The sequence below is a fragment of the Grus americana genome, chromosome 5, assembly GCF_028858705.1.
Source record: "Grus americana isolate bGruAme1 chromosome 5, bGruAme1.mat, whole genome shotgun sequence".
NCBI classification, from domain to species: Eukaryota; Metazoa; Chordata; class Aves; order Gruiformes; family Gruidae; genus Grus; species Grus americana.
Genome location: NC_072856.1, coordinates 67,675,563 through 67,700,320, shown reverse-complemented (window position 1 = coordinate 67,700,320; position 24,758 = coordinate 67,675,563). Strand labels below are relative to the sequence as shown.

Genomic DNA, 24,758 nt, shown 5'->3' with positions numbered 1-24,758 from the left:
TCCTCGTCGGGGCCCTACGGCTGCCGGGCTGCGCAGGGCTGGGAGGGGAAGGCAGGCGGTGGGAAGGGCAGGTGCTGAGCAGAGCTGCAGTCCTGCCCCAGGGCTCCTGCCTGTGCCGCAGCTGCGGCTGTCTGGATTTTCTGCCCTGTGAATGAGGATTAAAAAAAAAAAAAAAAAAAAAAAGTTTTGTCTTTAGGGCAACAAATGTCAGGGTTTTTTCCCCTCTGCTTGCTGCGATGCCGTAAGCCGTGTCAGCTCTGTGCCTACACCTGGTGTGCGTGTCCCAGTGGGATCCTGCCGGAGCTGCCGGCGAGGCAGGGATCTGCTGGCGGATGTCCTGGGGGAGCACATCAACCTGATGGCACCTGGCCTGTGCCAAACGACGGGTATGATCTGTGGGGCTGCCCACCTTGAAAGTGTAATCCTCACTGCTGAAAATACTGCAGAAAATGCATGCACGGTTTAAATTGCCACATAAATTGAATACAGGAGCGTACAGAATAATCCTGCCCCTAAAGAAGAATATAGGAATGTAGCCTTGTTACTTAAATCCTTAGTTTGCAAGTTTTGAGATCGTATCTGCTCACGGTGTGTTTTGCTTGAATTAAATATATTGATAATCTGTTTGCTCCAATAACCGTGAATAGGTAGAACGGTATAACAAACCAGTTCAGCATCGCTTCCCCTAAGGAACAGAAAGACATTTTTTAGGCGATTTTTCTAGAGCCCCGTGGGCTGCGGGAGGAACTTGCCGGTCCCCTCACGCAGGGTGGCTCTGGCATGGAGCTGTCTGCGGATCCTGCTTCATCCAGGAGCAACAGCTCCAGCAGAGGCACAGATGCAGGATGCTGCTTTGGAAATTTCCCCATTCTGGTATCATTAACCCTAAACTGGCCTTCGCCCTGGGTTATTTTGCCAGCTGCACCGATTAGTCATTCTCCTGTCCCCTTATTTGCTTCGCCATCTCTCCTCAATCCCTTCAATCCTGACATGTATTTCTATTAATCAGGCCCTTCCCTTGCCTGTTTTTTCTGGCTGGATTTGCAGAAGTGGTTTATTTACAAATCTCTCCAGAATTGGCCTCTTATGGTTAAAAGTGACGCGGGCGTTGGTTGAAGAAAAGCTGATTTTTGACAAACTCAGCATGAGAATGAGAACAGATGGGGACTTTGATGAATTAGATATTGCTAAATGTTGTCCTCCTGCAAATCAGCTTGGTTTTCCCTATTAGCATAAGAAGCAGGAAAAAGGCTTTAATTTCTCTAAACATTTCCCCTTAATGATCTACCTCTCCAGCTTAGAGATTTATATTGCTGCTTATCAGCAAAGCAGCTGAATTCCTTCCACAGAGAATCGACTGCAATTTCGAGGTGATTTCTGGCGTTTTTCCCTCCCTGGAATGAGAACTGTGCTTAGGAGAGGTGGTTGCTGTTTTTAAATGGTATCAAGTCAGGGGCTTTTTTATATGTTTTTAGGTTGATTTAATGGAGTGATTTTGTAAAATTTTATTTATTTTTTTAAAGAGTCAAGAGGAGCCACCAGCACATCCTGGAGATGCTTTAGGCTCTTTGCCCCGTCTGGCAGCGCTGCCGGCTCTCCTGCGCCCTGACGCCTCTGCCGCGGTGAGTCGCAGCCCGCAGGGTCCCTGAGCAGGGTGGAGGGTGGCAGTCCTCGCTGTGCTCGGGGACCCGGCCAGCGGCACCCCGCCTGCACCCGCAGCATCCTGCACTGATGCCGGGCATGGCTCGCGAGGCTGGTAGGGCTGGTGGGCACCGTGGTAGGTGTCGTCCCACCCGTGCGAAGAGCTGCCCCTCTCTGTTACCTTTTCCAGGTGGGCTGGGCTTCTAGGGTGGAGGTCTTGTGTTACAGGGTATGGTTAGTGGTGTGGCGCCCGTGCTTGCACTGGGGTTTGTCCTCAGGATGCAAAAGCCCCTGAGGCAGCAGAGCTCTGACACTAACCTCGCTGCGCCCGTAGCGTCTAAGGGTAGTTCAGCTTGGCTGGATGGCCGCACTGCAGGCGAGGAGCAGGGGACTGTGAGGGGGGGGACGGGGGCTCTGCCACGCGCCGGGATGGAGGAAGGCTGTTGTAGGTGCTCTGGGATTTATCTGCTGTGTAGGCGAGTGGCTGAGAGAAAGATGGAGCGGGGGCAGCCCCTGGGGCTTTGCCAGGGCTGCTCACTGCGTGGAGCTTTGCCGGGTTTTACTGCAGGCTGTTGGCAAAGGATGGAGCTAGCACATTGTGGGTGCTCTAGCACCTGATGCTGAATGCTGTTTCATAATCTCTCCAGCCCAGAGGTTTGCAAATGCTATTTCCCTTTCTGCTTCCACCTCTGACCTTCTTGCATCTCCTCCTGCTCTGCCCAAGGGCCAAAGCGATGCTGCTCTATGGATGCCAGATACAGGCGCTGGGTTTGCCAGTGACACTGGGGATGGCAGAAACGATCCTGTTTAACTTCTCTGCAGGAAAGACTCTGGAGTGCTGAGGGAACAGGATCCCACGCTGTCTCACCATCCCCTTCAGAGGGAGGGAGTCTGCAGGGAGGTTTTTTAATAGCTCGGCTTTAATTATCCCTTCTGCCACTTGTAGGTCCGAGCCTCGATGGCGAGATAAGGCATCCACTCGCTGAACCCCTGAAGGGAACTGCTTTGCAAGTCAGCAGCACCGCGGGGATGGTGCGAGTAGCTGAGGACCTGCACGCACTGTGAGTGGTGGCTTGTGCATGGGGACGTGTTCCATGGGCAGGGGGAACCTCTGCACCCTGGAGGTCTCATCTGCCCTGGGGGGCTCAGCCTTCCTGAGAAGGACACTGCCTTTCCTTTGAGTCCTGCGGCTAAAAGCGATAAGCCTTGATTTTTATTTTTTCCCCACGACTCTGTTCCCCTGAAGCTGCACAGCTCTGATTCATCACGTTGGTCACACTGTCTTTAGCGTTGTCCATTAGTTTGAAACTACTGTCATCTTCTGCAGTGTATTAGGTACCGCAGCATCTCTTTCTATATTAGCCTGTCTGACTGTGTCCGAGTTGCTGGATAAATGGAGATTGAAGCAAAGCTGCCGTGGCCAATCTAGGTGCTTTAATTTCCCATGCTGTAGGCTGTGGTGAGCACAGGAAGCATGCTGGGGACATGAAGAGCTGGCAGGCACTGGGAGGGAGCAGAAACTTTCCCCACTGGGCTGTCACCAGGGATCACTTGGCAACTCATGGAATCATAGAACTATTTAGGCTGGAAAAGACCTTTAAGATCATCAAGCCCAACCGTAAGATCATGTCCCATCCTGCCTTCCCATGGCATCCTCATGGTGGGGCTGGCGAGGACTCAGTGCCTGGTCCTTGGCTGGTGAGTGGACAAAGGTGTCCTCCGTGTTTTGGTCTTCTGCTCTCCGGGCTGTTGCAAAGCCTGGGACAGTGCTGCTGTGAAGAACCCACTCACCCAAACGTGTGCCTTCCTCCATGTCAGAGCAGGCAGGGTTGGGCATGGCAGCTCCTCCAGACACCCAGCCCTGGGGGGGGTTGCTCCATGTGAGGGTCCATAGCCTGGTGACTGCTTCCTTCCCAGGGAAAGGCAGCTCTTTTTGCTCTTAAGTGCTAAGTTTTGGTGGCTCCAGAAAACAGCTGGGCAGCAAAGTCCCATTTTGGGGGCTGGAGTGGTCGCACCAGCAGCAAATCCCTGCTGGAGCTCAGCCTGCTGCGACCACGGGCTTCCCGAGCTGACGGCTGGAGAGGGAGGGAGCCGGGGACCGCTAATCCCATCAGACCTGTTAACGGTTCCAGAGAGTGACTCGAAAGGATCCCTCGGTGTTAGACGAGACCTTCTTAATTGAATTTCTTTTCCATTTAATTTCACCCAGCTAGAAGTAATAGGAAGGGGTCCAAGCGTAGACTAATAGTCTTGGTGCCCACGGCTGCATGTGCGCTTGCACAGGCGTGAGTCACAGCTTTGCACGAGGATGGGTTATCCACAGGCCCGGGGGCGTGGAGGATTTGCTTTGCTGTTGCCTAAGAGCCCCCACGGGGCTCTGGCCCTGGTTGTTCTCTTCCAAAGGAAAAAAAAAAAGCCTGGCTCCAGAAGTCTGATGCCTCTAACAGCAACTTGTCTCTGATGATGGCCACGCTGTCCCCAGGGCTGATCTTGCCACCCGGCCGCCTCACCGCAGCGCGATCTTCCCACGCTCTCAGACGGGGTTGTAGGCTGCTATCAGAGATGCTCAGGGGCAGATAAGTAAGCCTGGAGAGTTGAAAAGCCATCCTTTTGGGTTTTGTATTTTCAGCTTAACTTGTGTGTGCTGGTGGTACCGGCCATGCAATGGGGAATTGCCCTCAAGAAGTCTTCTCTGTACCTTTTGCCCTCAGCCTTGCTCAAACCATCCTGGAGAGCATCCTGCTCTCCCACAGAGGGAAGCTTCCTACTCTCCTGTGGAAGGATTTCTGAAGCAACATGTTGAAACGTGCAGGTAAATTGAGAAATGAGAGGCACATCTCCTGGGGAGACACATGCCGATAAATCCACGGGAGACAGATCCACCTGGCTGGATCGAGGAGCACTCAACTGCTGTTTGGCTTGGTTCTCTGGCAGGGTGTTTTGAAGAAAAGCCAGCCTGCAAGATTAAAGGTTTAGTCAATGACTGCACAGATGTCTCGGACATCCGAGATGGTTCATCCAAGCTGTGGTTGTGGAGGTTCCCGGTGGCAACTGGGAAGGGGTAGATCATCTTTCATCTCTCACCCGGTGCCTAATTTAGTCACGAAGGACGCTTGTGCATCTTCGGAGCCATAAGTCACTCTAATGGTTAGGTTTTAATCAGAGAAGGCAGGCTCGTGTGCTGAGATCGTATCACGTACGCCGATGATCGTCTCTTCGGTGGGAAATGAGTCATTTGTGCCTGTATATTGGGTGTATGTACAGGATAAATTAGTCAAATGGGCTCTTGCTAAGAAATTGTGCTGTTTTAATGCTGAGCTCTGTGCATCGCAGTTGTTACTCTGTGAGAGATAAATGGGAACAGCAACAAGCTTGTACTTCTAACGGGGGAGTGAGTGAGCCTTGATCAAGGCTTCAGTGTGCGATCTGTATTCACAATGGCTTGTCTGGCCTCTCCTCCTTGGGTTTTATGTCTGCTTTTCTGTTTTAATCATTTAATTGTCTTGGATTTTCTGGAAGGAGAAAGAGTCCCTTTATATGAACTCCTCCTGTAAGATTGAAATACGGAGTTTAATTATCTCCCCTTTATTTATTTATTTAAATGCCAAGGGCTTGCAATCCTTAGCAGGTGCTTCTGCAAAGCTGCTCTCATCGATGGGATGCTAAAATGAGAAGCTTCCAGGGGACATGACTCATTTGCAGTGTGAGTTACTTGTTCTGCTTCGCTGAGAGCATAAGCAATATCAGAGGAGACGTGATTACTCACGGCTGCTCTTTCAGTCAGCACTGAGCTTAGAAACTACGCAGGCAGCACAGGCGCGATCCGGAGTGTGGCTGCACGGTGAATTATTGATAAGGGAATAATAGCAACTGGAGATAATCTCTCTTGTGGAGTATGGGGAGTAAATCTTCTCTGCCGTACAGAGAGTAAGTCTCTCGGTTAGAAGAACGCTTCCCAGCTGGGGGAATAATGGCTGCAGGAGGTTTTGCTTGAACGAAAAGCACAGAAAGAGGCCTGGGAACTACATGCAGCGTTGCAGGGAAGGGATTTGGCTGTGAGAGACTGTTTAACTCGCAGACCTCGCTCTTCGTTTGGGTACTTCAGTATACTGAGCCAAGAGCTGCAGGTCTTCCAGGAGAAGGAGGTCATTTAAATCTTTGGAAATAAAACAGACGTCTCCTTACCCATCAGGGCAGGTGGGGAGGAGCGGGTGCCCAAATTAGAAATGGGTAAGCAGGGATTCCCTGGACTAACCACGTCTGAGCCGGTGGGTCGGATGGCCCAGGGTTAGCCTGGTGGTGTGCATCCAAGAGCAACCACCAGCCATCCCAGAGACCTGGCGTGTTCAAAGCCCGGTGCCTTGCATTGAGTGCTCTGCCACGGCAGATGGACAAAGAGCAGCAGGGATGTTTGGTGGCCCAGGCAGTGGCCCAACACATGCATTTTGCCTCCCAGCCCTGCTGCATGAAAGCAGGGAGGGGGAGAGCGTCCCCTGCCCTGTGCAACCTCCGACCAGGGACCCGTGATGGGTCATCACAGCATCTGAGTGCCCTTTTGTCTGCGCTGCTGCTGGGGCTCATCTCACCCAGCTCTTCCCGGATGGATGGGAGAGGTGTCCACTGGCCTTTTAAATGGCCTTTTAAGATGTAAGACGTACAGATGTGTGGTGTCTGGAGCAGAGCTGCAATGCTGGGGGGGACATCGCCAGCTGGCCAGGGAGGCAGGAGAGCTGCAGGGCAAGCCTGGCTGGCAGGTAGCGGTTTTGCTCCCAACTTAATGCAAACACGTCTGCTGGTTTCAGTAAATTTTTCTCCCAAAGTGGTTCCTTGTGCACGGTGAGGAGAGGGGAATGTCTCATTATGCTCTGTAAAGGATAAGCCTCGCGGCTCCATGACCAGAGCTGCCGTGCTTCAGATTTGCCGTGGGCTGGCATGGGACTTGTGGATGTGCAGAGCAATCTGTCTGCAGAAAACACACGGGTATGGCAAGGCTGGGCAAATACCCTCAGCGAAAGGACCATCTGTCAAAAACATGTGATTTGCACCAACCTGATGGTGTTTGGAGAACCAGCCTGGCTTTACTGGTTAGCCATCTGGTTTTCACAGGCTGAGTTTGCACCAGAGGGGAGGGAGGGACCCCAGGGTTATGTTCTTCATGTTTGATATTGGAGAAGAAAACGCAGGCTGTGCTTTGGGGAGGGCGCAGTCATTTCCCCATCTCCATATGGACCTCTGGCTCTCCCCATGGCAGACCACAGCCTGCCTGGGGGGTTTGCTCTGACCTCTAAGGGCAGCTGGGACTCAGCTGGAGGGGACGCAGGGCTTCTCAGTGTCCCCATCATTTCCATTTCCTCAGCCAGAGGACAGAGGGGGTTATGTTGGCTTTGCTGCCACCTCCAGCTCAGCTGCTCTGCTGGGGGGGGGACCTGTTGCAAAGGTGGGGTGAGTTGGTGCGTGGGGAAAACTGAGCAAGTGTGAGATGCCTAACTCACCTCAGGGAAAGGAAGAGGTATCTGATGTAGTGATAGGAAAATGGGTGAAGGTTTTAAACAAAAAGAGGGGAGATTCAGGCTAGACATAAGCAAGACGTTTTTTATGATGAGGGTGGTGAAACACTGGAGCAGGTTGCCCAGAGAGGTGGTGGATGCCCCATCCCTGGAAACATCCAAGGCCAGGCTGGATGGGGCTTTGGGCAACCTGATCTAGTTGAAGATGTCCCTGCTCACTGCAGGGGTTGGACTAGATGGGCCTTGAAAGGTCCCTTCAACCCAAACCCTTCTGGGACTCTATGACAACAAATTTACATGCCCGAAGTTTTGCAAGGCACCTGTGACAGAGCTGGAAAGAGAACTCAGATCTAACAGGCTTCATGCTGGGAGTCATAACCAAAACATACTTCTCGCTTCTGCAGGCAGTGTTTTCTGCTTGGCTTTTCTCCCAGGGTAATCAAACAGCCCCGTGCATTCCTCTGCCTGGGCAGCCTTTGCTCTCTGTGCCGGTGCCAGGGCTCTGGACAGCCGGGATAATTGCTTGCTGCATCTTGCCATTGTGCATTAGGGACTGGTAGGGACCCTCCAGTCCAGGCTCCGCTGCCAACGCTGTGTTTTCCCAAGTCTTTGGTTGGGTGGTGTTTGGGGCATCGTCTGTCGCTGTGCGTGGCTGGAAGGGGCATTGGGGAAGTTTCCCAGTCGCAGGGATAGTCATTTCGGGGGTTGTGGCTTGGCTACGCCACCGTGGACAGCCACATCTGGACTGTATTTCTGGGAATCCGTAGAGCTGAGCTCTGTGTTCTCACTCAATTACAGTGGGACACTTGTCAGCAATTTCTTGTTTTTATTTCCTGAGACTTTCCAAACCGGGTTGTTTTTTTTAAAAAAACAACAACCCCCCCCAAAAAAAACCAACCCAAAAAACAACAGGCAAAACAAAACCCAAGAACAGAACCCAAAGCACATGACATGGGTCTGAAGAGCACCAGGAATGGACTTTTTTCTGGGCAGGAATGACTACGCTTCTGCTGTAGCGGTGTGTGTGCAGGGAGAACAGGCTTTCTAGAGGTGGCTGGTGTCCCAAGCCTGTCAGTGTTTAAGAGGCATTTGGACAATGTTCTCAATAATTTGCTTTAACTTTTGGTCAGCCCTGAAGTGGTGAGGCAGTTGGACTAGATGATCGTTGTAGGTCCCTTCCAGCTGAAATAGTTTATTCCATTCCTGCTGTGGATAAGAGACGCTCAGTGTCCTGTTTGTGGGACAGGAGCATCTTCAGACCTTTCAGGGCAAAAGTGGCCACGGAGTGATGCAGAATTTCTCCCCCGATACCCTGGTCCCTGCCTGTGCTCTGCATCACCCTCCTGCTATGGGCACTGGAGATGGGACAATCCTTTAGCTGGACCTGTGCAACACAAAACAAAGGTCCTCTTCCAGTAATTTCTGTCTAAAACATAATTAGTTCTGATACATTGAGATGGGAACTTTAAACTGATTTAGTGGCAGGTGTAAAAGAAGAATACTCAAGGGTTGCCGACATCTGCAGTTTTCACTGCCCTGATATACCTAGCAGCTTTTAAATAATTACATTTGTTATTAACACCATCAACGCTAACACGTACACTTAAAACAGACTAGTGCCAAATTGCTTTTTTTATTTATTGAAGCAAAGTGATCACATTTGGAGATTTCCTTGTTTTGGAAAGAAACTGTTGAACCAGCTGAGCTTGTCACCTTCTGTGTCTCGTCCCGTAAGGCTTTGCTTCATCACCTTCTCCAAAAAGAGACCTTCTCACAGTGTGTAGCATTAACAAGCCTCATAAATTTCACCAAGCAACGATTGTCAGTGTTGGACCTTAATTTCCTCTCCCCCAGATTTGACAACAGTTGATGCACTCTGTTGGAACGAGCGCTGCGCAGTCATTGAATCTGGCTTTTGCCAGCACATTGTCTTTGTGCGTGGGCGTTGGATCAAACCCCATTTATCAACGCAAGATCACGATGGCTTGGCTCCAATGGAGAGAAAAATCCCTCCTGGCCTGAAAACCTGGGCAGCAGGTTGGCAGAGCGGGCAGTCGGGCAGCTTTCAGCCCTCCTCCCGTGTTGAGGCTTGGCTCCGCTGCCGACAGTCCTTCACTGGAAAGCTTTTGCCTGGCTGGCGGTGTCAACCAAAACATCAATATGCCCTGATTTCTAGGGCTTTTTCTAAGCATTTGGCATGAATGTGCCTCCTGCTGAAATCGCTCGCGTATCTTTTCTGTGTTTGCATAGGGATGAGCATCTTCAGTGCGGACCTGGACTGGTGATCTCATTCCTCAGAAAGGTTGGCAGGAGACCAGGCTACCCAAAATGTTTCCCAGCCCCTCTAGGCAGGTACCAGGAACATTTTCCTCTGCTTGGGAGGACAGTCGAGAGCAGATCTTGCTGGCAAGAAAGGTCTAGTCTGTCGCTGTAACAAGGCCATCTGGGTGTTTTCCTTCAGATGACGCTGCTCAAGGCCATCTTAGGCTGGCCAAAGCAAGAGTCTCTTGTGGGAGCTAATGGGCACTGCTTTGCTGCTGGGATGACACTGCTGCTGTTCTCCCTTTCTTCTCGGGATAGCTGCAAATCAGCATATTCCAACCTCATTCCCAAATCTCTGTCTTCCTTGGAACACCATCGCCAACAGAGCAGGCTTTTTGCTCAAGACTAACCATGTCCTGCATCTGATAAAAAGCCCCTGTGTGTGAGCATCCTCTCTCTGGCAATAAGGGGTGAGGCAAACAGCTATGAGACGTTCACCACGTCGATGAGGTCTGCGGTGGACTGCAGGAGCTGCACCAGGAACCTCATGCTTAAAGCCTACTGGTAGAGCTATCTTTTGTGAACTTGGCTTTTCCTTTTTTGAATTTATGAATATTTTTGCTGTCCACAGCATCCTGCCTAGCAAATTCCACAATTTAGTGATGGGTCTGCCCCTTGGTCAGTTTTAAACTGGATGCCTAATATCTTCTCTTAGTTCTTGCCTTGTGAGAAACCCCAGATCACTTCTCCACACCTCTGATGATACCCCCTCGCTGGTCTCTGCTGTGTGCTAGTCTTGGTCTTTACAATCTCTCCTGTCTGCACACCTCTGTGCCTTGGCCATTTCGAAACCACACTCTGCACCTCCTCTCCCAAGTTGTGGAGAGGCATCTGCAAAGGAAAATCAAGGCTCTCCTGCAATATTTATCACACAGGAAGGTTCAGCATCTGTTGCCTCCTCTGAAGCTCCCCAGGACTAATGTTCAGCTGCTTTTCCAGGTCACCTGTGTGACTTCAGAGCTGTGCTCTGCTGAGCTCCATGGCTGCCCAAACAGAGGGTGACACCTGTACCTCTGAGAGCTGCTCTGCATCCCAGGGCTGTGCCGTGGTACTATGTGGTGCTATAGTAGTGCAAAAAAGTGTCGATGGGAGTAGGCTTCTCTACTGTGATTTTTTTTTTTCTTTCATCTACTTTACAAAAATCCCCACCTAAAAGCCTCACAAATTCTGGGGTTTGGAGTCTCCTTTGTTGTCTCTTCTTTCCCGTTTGTGGTTTCTGCACAGGACCAGCTTTTTGCTGCTTGTATGGCTCTGGGGAGCATAAGCTGTGGCAATCGCTGCCAGTATTTGCATGAAAACCTGCCTCCGATCTCACTGCTGGGTCTATTTGTCATTTCCCTCACACTTGTGCTAATCAATACTTCTAACCTCCTCCTCACCTCATTAGAGCTTGCCTCTTGTACTTTATCTCCCAAGTTAATTTGTCCTGTGTCGTCTGCTCTCTCCTAGCTCTTGCTGCGCAATAATTTTCTTCAAGGCTGAGGAGGAAGCGCCTGACAGGAATCCTTTGCCATCTGGGTACCTACAGACTGTGTCTGAGCCATCTCTTCATCAGTAAACCCAAGAAAACACCATCAGATGGAGCTTCTGGAGCCTTGTTTTATCCGGAAGGTTTCCTGGCTTGCGAGTGCTGCTGTCTTTGACCCCCAAATCTGCCCAAATGCTCCAGCATCCCATGGGACTGCTCAACAGGGCTGGAGCTTGCCCTCAGAAGAAGGTACCTTGCCCTCATGCATCCCACCCTTGTGCATCCGCCCCAGAGTTGCAGCATCCCATGGGGCACCTGCATCCCCCATGGGAATGGCCAGGGCCCCGTGGCTGGCTGAGGCTCTGATGGGGTGCTCACCACTTTGCATCCAATTGGTTGAGCACCCAATGGTGTTTTTATTCTTGGGGCTGATCTCAGGTTTTGTCCTCTCCCATTTGCCGGTCTGAGATGTCTCATTCAGTCTTGGGGCTGCTATGAATTGCAAATCTCCCTCCAAGTCCCCGATCCTGGCTTGTGCGTCACTGTATAATTCAAGGCCTCAGGGATGTGGGACTCAAATACAACCCAGGAGGAGAGTCACGGCATGGGGAGAGGAGAACGGAGAACGTGTCTGGAAACGTAACATCCTGCTTTTAGGGTCACAGACCATGGCCATGATTTGAGCTACGTGTGATGCGCTGCCATCTCGCTCCGAAGCTGGATGCAATTAAGACAGCATTATGCTTAAAAACGCATTGCCAACAGGGGTCTCCGGAGCAGGAGGCATGGCCTGGCGGGGCAATGTTCAATCTGCTGCAGCCAGGCCAGCCACTGCAGGCTCCTCGCCCACGAGCCTGGTGTTGTCAGGCTTTTTGGGCAATTTTCAAAGTCTGAGGATAATTAGCTAGAAGGGACTGCTACCAGCCCCGGGGAAATTGTCTTGGAAATGATGGATAAATGAGGAGGAAGAGGAGGAGGGGCTGCCCTTCCCACGCAGCCTGGGACACAGTACCCCTCTATTCCTAGTTTGAGAGTGATGCGCACCATGCGCGGGGGATGCTCTTTTGGGATGCTCTCCAGCTTGCAGGCTGCCTGGGGGCTGACCATCATGCCAGTGTGGCTCGGCAAGCTCAGAGTCACCTTCAGGAGAGCGGAGGTGTGAGAAGAAAGAGCTTTGGCCCTATAAATCTTCTTCCTCCGTAGGCAGTGTCACCTTGGGGCTGGCGGGCAGCAGCAGCTGGAGAGCTGGGCTGTAAATCACTGATTCCCGGTGTTTTCAGGCTGTTCCCCCTGGTTTGGGTCCATCAACAGTGAGTCAGAGCGGCCCTAGATGACACCACTCTGGTTGCTCACCGTATGCATTTCCAGGATTTACAAGTGTGGGGGTCAGAGGTTGAGTAAAGAGCTGAACGGAGACCGACAGCTCTGCTAACTGGGGAGGCTGCAGGGCTGGGAGGAGCTGGGGGGCTCCTGGGCTGGGGGAAGACGTGGTGTCCCCTGCAGTGGAGGTGCAGGTGCCTCTGCATGGGGACCGGGTACAGCTCTGCTGGCAGAGCTGAGCTCCAGAGGAACCAAGTGAGATAGAGATGTGCCTTTGGAAAAAAAGAGGGAGAGAAAAGGAAAATCCAGTCTTTGAAATGATCCTGAAAATCATAGAATCATAGAATGGTTTGGGTTGGAAGGGACCTCAAAGATTATCTAGTTCCAACCCCCTGCCATGGGCAGGGACACCCTCCACTAGACCAGGTTGCCCAAAGCCTCAAATAACTGCTATTTTTTCCTTCCTCCTGTTCTCTTTGCCTCCTTGTACTCCCAGATGTGTTGGACAGGGAGGTCCTGTGGGGCCTCATGGGCCTGGGCAGTCTTTGCTTTGAGGAAGAGGAGTTGATGGTTAGGGCAGGAGCACGAGGAGGGGAGATCCCACTGCAGACTCCTGGGGGATTCATTCAGCCATTCTCTCTGCCAGTAAAACAGGCACAAAAGGATGGTTTTTATCCTCCTGGGGTTTTGCGAGGATAAATTCTTTACACGTGATGAAGTTTGCAGTGACTTCAGTAATATTTGTTGGTGCAGAGAGCTGGCACTTGCTGCAGTCAACAGGGTGAGGCGCATCTCTGCTGGTGCTGGATCAGGTCTCGTCTGTGGTCTTGGGGAGGTCTGGTGTTCTGACCCCGCAGACCTCACTGGGGACCCACAGTTCTTCTGACGTGCCACATCTCCTCTCAAGGCTTCAGCTATTTAGCAGAATATGGGCAGGAATGCAAAGGGGATTGGGAAAGCGGCTTCCTTGCAGGTCAGAGGGGTTTTGACACGGACCATCAGCCAGGCAGGCTGCACAGACCCGGGGGCGAGGAGGAGGAGGATGCAGGTGAAAGCAGACCCTGCATCCAGTCCACCCCTTCTCCAGGAGCAACTCAGATGTTTCAGACTCCTGCCCGGGAGGTGCAGGGCTGGGCGCCGCTCGCCCCACCAGACCCCTGCTTATCTGCAAGGGCTGGGGGTCGTTTTAAGCCATCTGATTTACCTGTAAAGCCCAGGGAGGAAAGCAGAGCCAAGCCAGTCTGGAAACAAGATGCAGCAAGTCTCACAGCAGAGTCCCAAAAATCCTCCAACCCGTATCAGGGCGAGGATCACGGAGGAGAACAGAGCAGAACTGCTCCAACCGCTTCGGGTCAGGAGCAGCAAGAGCCCCTCGTGGGTGCTGAGATGCTCTGCAGGAGCAAAGGTTGACCTGGGCTGGGGGGAGAGGAGACGTGAAGATGGGGACATGGGGGGTTCCCACGTTGTTGCTTGAAAAAGCCCAGAGGAGGCAGAGCTGAAATCTCATTCAAGGGTCTGTTTCATGCCCGTTGGGGTTTTTTTAGTTTTGTTTTGTTTTTTTTAATTTCTTTTAATTGGTATTTATCTGCAGCATCAAATCCTGCCCTTGTTTCTTGTTTGTGCATCTGCTTGCAAAGCCCTAAGAGTGTAAGACAAGTCTCCAGGCCTTAGAGAGGCAGAGCCAGACTGGTGGGGCAAGAGCTGTACCAGCCTGGGGTCAGATGAGGGGACCTCTGGCTCGTCCTTGGATGGAGAGCTCTTGTAGCTCAGCGTGGGGCAGCCGGCGGGGTGGACGTGCCTGTGTGTGGTGGTGCCAGGGTGCTGTGTGCCCTCTCTAAACTTATTAATAAAATTCACAAACGCATTGAGATCAATCCCCGTGCCAGCTTGGCTCATCAATGCTTCAGTGCGCTGTCCTCACCAGTCTCTTTGAAGGGATTATTTTAATATGCACATCGCTCCTCAGATGTGTGTAATGAGGGGTCAGGCCGGATCCTGTATGCTTTTTGTCTGCAGATAATGTGTCTGCAGCCCTGCTTCTCCCTCACTCCGTCCTTGTGGGTCTGGCAGAAGATTTCTCTGTAGGCTCCCACCACTTCCTAGCTCCTGGACACCCATGGTGCATCCCGATCTCATGCTGCATCAGCTGCTGTGACTGGAGAAAAGCCGTGCACTGAGGACAACTCCTCTGTCCTGGGGGTGTGGGGCCAGTGAAGACCCCAGGTCATCTCCCCGCCCTAGGTGAATGCCTGTTTCCTAATGGGTGGGATGCTCTTGGGGAAGGTGAAGATGAACCTTCCCATTTTAGCCCAAGCCAGCTGCCAGATTTGGCTCAGATTGGGATGGCGGCGATGATTTGATTGTCTTGATCTTTGGAAATCTTCTCTGCCGAGAAGGTCCCTTTTCCTCCTTCTGCTCCTGTGGAGGATGGACCCATCCTGCCTCCGAACCAGAGCTGGCCCTGAGCCGCCTGCTTGCCTCGTGCCAGCCCCACAGGCCACTGGGCATGGGGCAAGCAGAGCCCTGTTCCTGGTGCTGGTGGTTTTTGGGATGGAGTCCCGTGGCAGTGAGGCTTCTGGGAGAGCTGGAGTTACTTGGTGGCATGCTGCACCCCAGCACCGCTGCATGTGGGCTTGAGGGGGGCCTGGGATGGTGGCCACGGGCCACAGCAAGTGGCTGTTTTCCTTCTTTCCATTACAGGGTGGAGAGCTGGGGCTTGGTTTTGTTTGTTTTTCTCATCCTTGTTTAAAAACTCATTTACTGTAATAACAGGTCTGCTGATGTTTGAAAGACAGGTTTCCACTTTCTGAGCGACTGCTCGTCTTGAGAAGCAGACTTAATGGTTCAGGAGGAGGAGGAGGAGGGAACCTTGTGTGATTTTGTTTTATTTTATTTTTTTCCCCTTGTAGAGATCCTCCTCAGCCATACCTGCTCATTGCAGAGGGGCTAGAGCAGCCTGGCCGCAGGAAATCACCGCGGCACCATCATTTTGTGGAAATGGTGATGTCACTCCACTACAATGACTTGGGAAAAGGCAGTACCTCCCTGAAAGCGGATCGCAGGTACTCCACAGCATGACGGGGAAGCGTGACCCAGCCTTGGCGCAGGCGATGCAGCGAGCGTTGGTGCATGGGAGTCACGAGGAGCTGAGATCAAAGCCACAGCCGCTCCAAGCTTTCCTGGCCAGATGTGGTTTTCGATAAAGGAACTGGGCAATTATTGCTCCATAACTCCACGGATTTTATGTGAACCATTATTAAATTATTATTAAATCATTGTTAAATGTGAAGTCTGAGAAGGCGTGAGGAAGAATCCACCCTGAGTGGCTCAGTGCCAGCACCAAGGACGTTACACCTTGATGTGCAAGAGTTTGGATGGTTCAGCCCAGCTGAAGAGGGACATCACAAGAAGAAGGGCTGTGTCTGTTCCAGGGCATCCATCACTTTTGGGTAAGACTATCTTTTAGGAGATGCTTGCCCTCCCAGTGAGCAAAATAGGATGGGATGGATCACAGAAGACCATCCCCGTGTCCTCAACTGCCGTCCCATTATTTCCAGCTCATTGGGGAGGCTGTGAGAAGGGACTGGCGCAGGAGTTGGTGACAGCCCTCTGCAGTGGTGGCAGCTGTAGGGTGACAGCAAACCATGGCCACCACAGCCCCAGCGCTTAGCTGGGTTCTGCACTGATGCAATGCACAAACCCCATGGTGAGAGTGTCAGTGGTAACCCCATCCTGGTTTTTGGTTTTCTCCAAAAAGGACTGCAATAGTAAAGTCAATAAATAAGCCAATATATCCTTGAGGAACTGTCATACAGGCTGGAGCAGGGTGCGTGCCCCAGCTTTCCCTCCCAGCTGCAGCCGGCACCTTGACCTGCCTCTCTGAGGGTGCCACGAGCCACCAGTGGAGAATTAATTGGGCAAATTGAGCAAATTTGGTTGCCCTGAGCTAATTATGATTCATCAAGGAAAACTTTTCAGAAACACCTTTCCTACAGCACTTCTGCAGGGTTGGTCAGCGTGTAGCTGGACTGTGAGCTGAGAGCTGGGGGATATCTAGACCATGTTCTGGGGGACCCTCTCATTAAGGATGGCTTTGAGGTCAGCCCTCCTGGTGGGCTTATACGAGCAAGGACCAGGGGCTCTTGCGGCCCTTTGGGACGAGACTCTGGGGAGATGTCCTCCATGGAGGAGAGCATGGAGCGGGTCTGCAGGCGTGTGCAAGCCAGAGGACTAAACCCCATCCAGCACCGTGGGCCCCAGGAGTGCCAGCTCCGGGGTGGAGCGGCTGCCAGGACAGGCGAGGTGCAGCAGCGGGAGGGCAGGGACAGGCAGAGCCGGCTGAGCCACTTCCCACACGTGTACAGAGACACCCTCCGTGGCGGCCGTGGGCTGGAGGCAGCGGTGAGGGGCCACGGGGGTTTCTCTCTGGCTTCTTTCTCTGCGTTCTCGCTGTACCAGTGAGAGCGGGGTATGGTGGTGGGGGTCTGGCTGCCGAACCCCCCTCGGTTTGGGTTTGTCTGGGAATCAGCAGGATGCACCTGGAGCATGAGATGCCTTGTATGCACAGGTGGACCCTCCCAGCTCACCTAGGCCATGGTGGTCTCCTGGACTCATGGTGGTGTGCTGCCTGCCCAGGCAAACCCCTCCAGCCCCACCACGACACCCCTGGGCTCGAACAGTGCTGGGGCATTTCCCCCCACTGCGTGTCCAGGTTTTGTGCCCCATGGCTGGGTGGAGGGCTCAGAGACACCCCTGCAGCTGGCACGAGATGCTGGTGCTCGGTGGGTGTTTGCAGCTCCCCTCCAGCTCTTCTACCACCACTTTCTATTTACCTCTCCCTCCTCTTTCCTCCTCACTCTCCTGCCCAATTTAGGGATAAAAGAGAGGCCACAGGCAGCCCTGTCCCCTGCTACCCGCCCTCCCAAAGACTTGGAGTCCTCCTTCCCTCTCTCTTTGTGCAGCACATAGGGCATGGTCCCTGCTCCAAAGGAGGAGAGGGGATCTGGGGGCAAAGGGAGGTGGCACTGCCACATCAGGTGACATCTGCCAGGAGGATGCTGGAAGCAACAGCATCATGGGGCCGATCCAGAGGGGATGGCTTGGTGGTCTCTGCTCCAGCTCTGCTCTGGCTCTGCTCGCCTTCGGTCCCTGGCGTGGAGCTGCAGGGAAGATGGCTGATGTCAGGGAATCATGGCTAACACGGTTCTCCCCAGCGCCATGGCCTCTCTCTCCACGCAGACAAAATTAGCTCGCTTTCTTCCAGAAGACCCAAAAAAAAAAAAAAAAAAAAAAAGAGGAAAGCAAACACCTCGGTCTTTGTTCAGGGAGACAACGGCTGCAGCCTGCTCAGATGGAATTTATTTTGTGCTCGGTAATTCAATCCATTCGGGCTCAGGATGTGGCCAGGAGAGTTGAGCCAAAAAATGCAAGTTTAAAGCAACTAAATTTTATGCTGTGTATACAGTTAAGTTTGGGTTTGGCTGAGACAAGCAGTTTCCATGGTTTTTGCAATTTCTGTTGTAGCAACGGGCTCCTTATGCAATGGAAGGGCTGGGAAGCACGTGGTCCTCCAGTGGGCCGCAGACGGAGAGGGGCACAGGGGGAGCCGGAGCAGCCTGGCTGGGGGACGGGGCTCATCACGGTGATTAATACGAGCCTGATTGCGTGACCCTCGCTGGGGACAGCATGCTTGGCATGGGTGAGTACATCCCTGTGGTCTGGCCTGGAAAGGGTTGGATGGTTTCCTGCAAGTCCATTCCCCCAACCTCCAAATGCCTCCGGTGCCAAGTGGGGCTGCTCCGGGTGCTGGGATGCGGCTGCTGAGCCGTGCTTTCCTCGCCGAGGTGTCCCTCTCCCTGCCATTAACGTTTCTAAACATCGCTTTAAAGTGAGGGCTGGAAAAGCTGAGCAATGCCAAGCTGTAGCCCAGCAGCTGGGCTGCAGATGTGTGGAAAAGCCCATGCCAGCCCATGGCATCAATGCGTGTCCCCCGTCCTCACCGGCCTCGTCTGCCCTCTGCGCGCGGGGGATGCATCCTTGAACAGGGCTCGTTGTTAGTTTTGCGCAGCACCTTGCACCTCTGTGTCCTTCCATGAGGCTGCAAAGCCACTTTGAAGTCCAGTCTGCGATAAAAAGCATGAGAGAAAACCAGACAAAACCTCAGTGCTCTCAGAAATAACACGTTGTTTTTCCCCTTGACGGGGGCATTATTATTTCACTTGCCAGCTTGCTCAGACCAGCTGTACTCATCCTCTGGCCATGCTTTTGGCAGCGAGAGCTTTGTGTGCTGCCTGGTGGGTGAGAGACGGCCCCGTCCCCGCAGCGGGGAGGGTGGCTCAGCACCCCACCACGTGGAAGAACATCAGGGCTTGGGCAAAGCAAACCTCTGTAGGGAGGTTTTCTTGTTAAATGGCATTCAGTGGCCCTTTTTGCTCAGGGATCATTCCCACAAAACCGCTGTTCTTTCAAGAAGCTAATCCCAGCAACCCAACTGAGCCCAAGGCACAGCCAGTGCCTCGGCCATGATTTATCCCCAGTCCGACGGTGGATTATCCCTCTAGTTATGTCTTCTGCCTTGTTTGTTACCGTAACCAGGGCCAGTTTACAAAAAACTTATCAGTTCATCAGGCTAGCCACTTCTGTAACATGCCTGCCAGCCACACACTGGCTTGGAAGCAGCTCTCCAAGCCCTTGCTTCTCTTAGGCTTTGCACTTTTAACTGCAGAACAGTGCATTGCCCCGCTGAACTTAATCGTCCCGGCCCGTCCTGTCCCACTGCCAAAGGCTTGTGAGAGCCATTCAGCGATGGATACCTCATCTTACATACGCAGCTCAAGGGCTTCCTGATGGGGCTTCTGTGAGTTTAGCAACCCAGTGGATTTCTATCCCATGAACTTCTCCAGTATCCTCTTGAACCCATGTAACCATTGGCATCCTTGGTGTCCTGTGGTGAGGAGCTCAACAAGTTAAATACATGCTGTTTGGGGACCCACCTTCTTTTGGGTGCTGTGAACAGGGCTCCTGCTGATGCCTGCCTGATCCTGCATCGGCAGAGTCCGGGCACAGCCCCTGCCTCCTGGGGCCACTGCGATTTCACAGCCTGCTGTACTTAAGGTGCCTCAAGGAACCTTGGGCAAACAGAGGGCTCCTTCGGAAACATCCACCCTTGCCCTGCCCTTCTCGTCTTCCCTGCACTGTGTCACCCTGCCCTGGCTTTCTCCAAGCTTCTCTTCCCAGTGTAAACCCAGCTTCAGGGCCCCATCTGCTCCCACCCTGCTCCGTGTCCATCCCGACACCTGGCACTCGCCGGTGGGGTGGCTCCTCCAGGACACATGAGATCTGCAGCTTTGCTTGGCCTTGGAAGACCCACACTGTGTGTCAAAAGTGCCTGGCGTCACTTTGGAGGCTGCTGTTGGCCATATGTCATAAAACGATATTAGGATGCTGGTACATTATTTCAGCCTCTGACAAAACCTATCCTGCCTCATCCCTCCCTGCTTTTCCACCTTGGAGGGCTGCTCCTCCTTACTGGCTTGCTGAGCCCCCTCGCTGCTCCCCAACCACTGCTGGTCCCCCCACCCTGACCCCAAGAGTGTTTTGTACCCCCCTTTCTGCCCGCAGGTTGGAGGTGGAGGGGACTGTGCCCTGGGACTCCTCTGTGTGCCTGACCCACGCCTGCCTCCTTCCATTCCTCCCCCATCACTTCCAGCAGAAGTTTGAGATGAACATCATCTTCAGAGATGCTTGGGTGTCCTGGTCCTGCAAGAAGTCAGTGCGTGCCTAGATGACCTGCCTCACCTTGAGTATGCTTGTGTCTTACCAGTGAGGTACACCACACCACGGAGGTGACACACGAGGTGTGCGGAGACCTGCTCGAGACCACCACTGTGTTCAGGACAGCATCTCCATGCGTGTGTGTCTATGCGTGTGCCAGGGCCATATACACAAGGATGGCTTGTAGACCCACAGACCTGCTAAATAACAGATTTCCACAGGCTGGGCCCTAAACTGTTAACACATTAATTAAAAGAAGAAAAAGGAGTTGGTCCCATTAAGCTCACCATCTGTTTTAATTATCCACTAAAGCTCACAGAAAGCTATGTACACGCTATAATTGCATAATTAAAACGAACTGTTGGGAGATAGATCGCAGAGAGATGACTGGGGAGAGAAAAGCAGTCCTCGCTCCTACTTTGCTGTCGCTCAGGAGCATTGTAATTAGGAGGGAGCAGCAAAGCATCTCCTTTTTGGGCTGAGCTTAGCATTGCACAGCCCCCGTTGACTTCTGATAGCTTGCTGAGGCTGTTTGTGTAGTCTCCAGCCTGAGCAGAAGCAACGGCGTCGTTACGCCCCACCTTGCTGATAGCTGGGATGAAAGCACCACGCGCTGGTCCCAGATGAGTGATCATTTCTGCACATTGCGAGCAAACTCTGCAAATCCTGAGTTTTCAGCCCAAATTACCACCTGGATACATCTTTGTTGCAGAGAGAACCCACCACATTGCAGCTCCTCTCGTGCCTCGCGCCATGGGTGGGGGGAGCCCAGCAAAGCCAAGGGAGTTTGTTTAGCAGCTCTCAAAACCCAGTCACCGGTTCATTCAAAGTGAGCACGTCCAAAGCCCGGCTGGTTGCTCTTGGGTATAGAGCAAGCTGACTGGCTCTCATGGTAGAGGTTTTAAAATAAAAATATTAGTCTTAAAAAAAGCATAACAACTTTCCTCTTATGTGGGAATTCTTCACATTTTTTGTTCTGTTTTGTTTTGGTTTGTTGTTTTTTTGTTTGTTTGTTTGTTTGTGTGTTGTTTTTATTCTTGTGGTATTGAACTGATATTCTCATGTGTTCTTGTACCTTGTTTTTCCCAGATCTCTGCTCTTTCGCATTCCCTGCAAACCTAATCTCTGGATTAATGCTTTCTTGCCATTAAACTTCTGATCTGCACTGAGAAAACACAATGAAGTCATTGCAAGTCCTGAAAACTGGAAAAAGTCCCTCTTGTTTGAAGCCCTCCCGGGATAAGTTTCCGACAAGGAGGAGGTCCAAAACGCGAGTGTTTGTGAACAAAATCTGACTCTTGCAATCTGCCCACACTGGATCAGGCTATTAACGAGTTCATGACAAGCAACGCACTGGAACGTAATTAGAGAAGAACTCCGTAGCCAGCCAGACCCTCCCAACCTTTTAAATGTCAGCTCGGAAACACATGAATTGGTTGGAAGGGTCTTCTGGAGCCAAGGTAAACTTTGGGGAATTGGGGTAATCTGCCAACATGCCTTCAGAGCAGCGAGGTCCTGGTACCAGACGGTCAGCTCGCTGCAGTGACTCCTCCTTGGCATGGTTGTGATGGATGATTTCTGACACATCCCATCTCCCATGGGCTGGTCTTTTATTATAAAGTAATCTTCCTGGCAGAAAACGATGGTTTCATCAAGACTGAGGTGTTTTGTAGGAACATGGCTGACCCTTCTCCCAAGGGCACATTTTGACTTTTCCTTTAGAGACAAGATTTCCTCTCCATGACAAGGCAGGTTATCTTTTTTAATCAGACCTGGAATAAAAGATTCAGATCTGTCCCAATGTCCAGTTCCTCTTTGGAAATTTGTTTCCTGGGAAATTTCAAAATGTTTTTGAAACAAGTTTGCAAACACGGAGCACGCTCCTAGCAATCCTGGCAGGCAGCAGCTCCGAATACCCTACAGGAAAGCATCCGAGGGACGGAGAAAACTCCTCCACCTGCAACAGTTCATCCATGCAAATGATGCTGGATTAAACTGTCTCCTAATAGAGGCTGGCCCAAGCAAACCCTCTCTTGCAAGTGATGCTTTTCCCTGTGTCTTTTCCTCTCTTGGGGTTTTCTTCCGGACAAAAAGCTGGCACTGGTTCCTCAGCTCTGCAAGTAACCTTGGGAAAGGGGTTGGGAAGCCCTCAGTTGTTTGGGATCCCGAGCCTGGGACAGGTGGCTGAAGGGGATGGATGGATGTTGGTGACCAAAGTGCAGATTTGAAGACCCAGGTGGGATTTACATAAGCACACGGTCGAGCCAACACTTTGAGAGCCAGCCCCAAAGCTGCTGCCTTCAGACCCCCCCTTTCTGTCCCTGCTTTCCCAGCTGGGGATGGGAGTCTGGGATTTAATGCCTGGAGTCAGAAACAAAGTCCAAGCAGGTGCTGTTGCCAGCTGGCAAGACTGATACAGCCTGGCTTTGCTTCCTGAAGGCAAGAGCATCCTTTAACATCCCCACTGGGGAGCACCAACGACAGCAGCTTGCAACCCCAATCTTGCCAAAGGGAGTATTTTTGCACTCACTGCACCATTGGGCCATGCAGCTCTTGGCCATGGGATGATGTTGGGACAGAGAAAACAGCCAGGCTGAGAAAGTGCCTGGATGCTACATCTGTGTGTGCCCATCGCCCCGTTCCCAGCCCTGGGAGGCTGCAACAGCTCGGGGCAGCTGGGATGGGTGCAGGGACTTCACCTTCTCCCTCTTGCATTGCCTGAGGTCCGGCTGCCTCTTGGCATTTTATGAACATAAAGCATTTTGCCTGCGAATTTCAGCTGGACAACGCATCCTGCATTTTACCATCAGGCTCTGAGGCAGATCAGCCGGCTTCTGGGAGACAGTTCGTTAGGGGAGACCATAACGAGATCATTTCTTGCTGGAACAACACACTGGCAGAACATCGGCGCAGAACAGCACCCAACCCTGCTGAGGCTTTCCTTTATTTCTCGTCACTAAAGGGACTTAGAGAGCTCTACAGGGATTTGTAACTCCTTCAAGTAATAGCGTCGATACCTAGTGGGAGATGCAGGGATTTATATCTTCACAGGATCATCTGAAACATCACAAATTAATGAAGTGTGGTTGCGACAGAGCGTCGTGGCAGCCAGTCACCGTGCCCAGAAGCCCAGTCCTGGACGCAGCAACACACATTTCAGGTTGGGGTCCCGAAGCACTCAGAGGGCAGAAAAGCACCTAATTTCTTGGAAATTCCACAAGTGCATCCCTGTCTGCCGTGCCTGGACCTTCGGACAGATTGCCAACGTGAGCAGTGACCCTATTAGATGCCAATTTTGGGGCTCCACGGAAGTGCTTGGAAGGGAGTCAGAGACGCCAGCCATGCCAAGCTCCGGGCTCTGGTGAGGGATGCTCACTGAAGTATCCAAAATGATGGATGCTGCAGCTGAACCCCAAAACCAGCAGTTAAACCCCCCAAACAGAAGCCTCCAGATGAGCCGATGGGCTGATCCTGCAGCCACCTCTGAATCCCACCAGTCTTCCCAGGCTGGATTTCCTTGCCCATGCATCCCTCAGAAAACTCCCAGCCTGGGACTGGGAAGCAAATCTCATGGGTGGCTTAGCTCAGATGTATTCTGGCACAGGCCCAATACTATAGAAAATTTGGGTGCAGGTTTCATCTTCTCCCCTTTCTCCTCTTTAGCATATTTTAATTAATTGAGCAAAGTGTTGGAGTGAAATAATTGCCCTGCCTTGGAGAAAAAAAAGACTGACAAACTTTTCTTGAGAACATGCAGAAATAGGACTTTTTAGCTAGTCCAAAACTCTCTTTGAGACATGCTGTATGCAGTTTGCCAAACCATGGCTCGGTTTTGTTGGCCATTGTAATGAGAAACCTGCTCACAGCCACCACGTCCAGGTCTCTCCACCACTGATGTCCTCCACGGTGGCCTCCCCTGGAGAACAAAACATGGCAATTCACCCCAAACCAACTACTTACAGGTCAAAATCACAAAGCATCTTCTAGGAAACATCTCCTCCTTCTAGAGAAGGTCTTATCGGGAAGGTCCATCAGCAGTCACCGAAATGCTATTGCTCCCCTGTGCAGCACATTTATTTTTAACGTAATTAAGATCCACTGGGGTCCTTCAGCTGTGCATGACCAACAGGCATGTTGTCTCCCAAAGGACATGTGTCCAGGAGCTCTGCATGGGCAGAGGGGCCAAACGGCCAGTGCTTTGTGCAGAAGAGGTGAATGTGCGCTCTGCCCTTAATAAAAACATGAATGTAAATTGCAACAACCTCCACAGATCGGACACAATAATATAGAAGTAGGAAAAAAACTAGACTAGTGCTCTGAGGGTTGATGAGGCACTCAGGATTTCAGTGGCTCTTGCAGGGTTTATTAATTGGGGTGATGTTTTTCTATTAATGTGAATGAGCAAAAGGATCTCTAGAAGACAAAGTAGCAGGGAAAATATGGATGGTTTTGTTCTAGGGCCCAAACCAGAAAACAGGGAGGGCGCAGGGGGTCCAAACCAAGCACTTCAGAGTTCTCAAAAAAAATCAGATTTTTGAGGGCTTGTTATTTCACTATTTTTAACAAAAGCTCTGAAAAATGCCTTGTCTGGACCCACCCAGATCTGCTCGTGGGACCAGCGCCGAGTTTATGCTTCTGGCGTCAGCCTCTCTGTCCCTTTTGTGCAGCAATTTTTCTTCCCACTGAGGTCAGCCGCTGAGCAGAAAGCGCTGGTTGTTTGGAAGCAG

The 24,758-nt window shown here is 51.9% G+C and overlaps 1 long non-coding RNA gene across 3 annotated transcripts; it reads left to right on the top strand.

Moving 5' to 3' along the window:
* On the top strand, nucleotides 1-24,433 carry LOC129206668 (uncharacterized). 3 transcript variants are annotated; one of them, XR_008577255.1, is made up of 7 exons: nucleotides 1-1,622; nucleotides 2,588-2,702; nucleotides 10,920-11,187; nucleotides 15,168-15,707; nucleotides 17,782-17,956; nucleotides 19,879-20,114; nucleotides 21,121-24,433. It is a non-coding gene; the product is annotated as an uncharacterized LOC129206668 (long non-coding RNA). The 3 variants fall into 3 exon arrangements; XR_008577254.1 differs by having other exon boundaries at nucleotides 1-1,831; XR_008577253.1 differs by having other exon boundaries at nucleotides 1-2,702.
* Nucleotides 24,434-24,758: the final 325 nt, after the last annotated feature.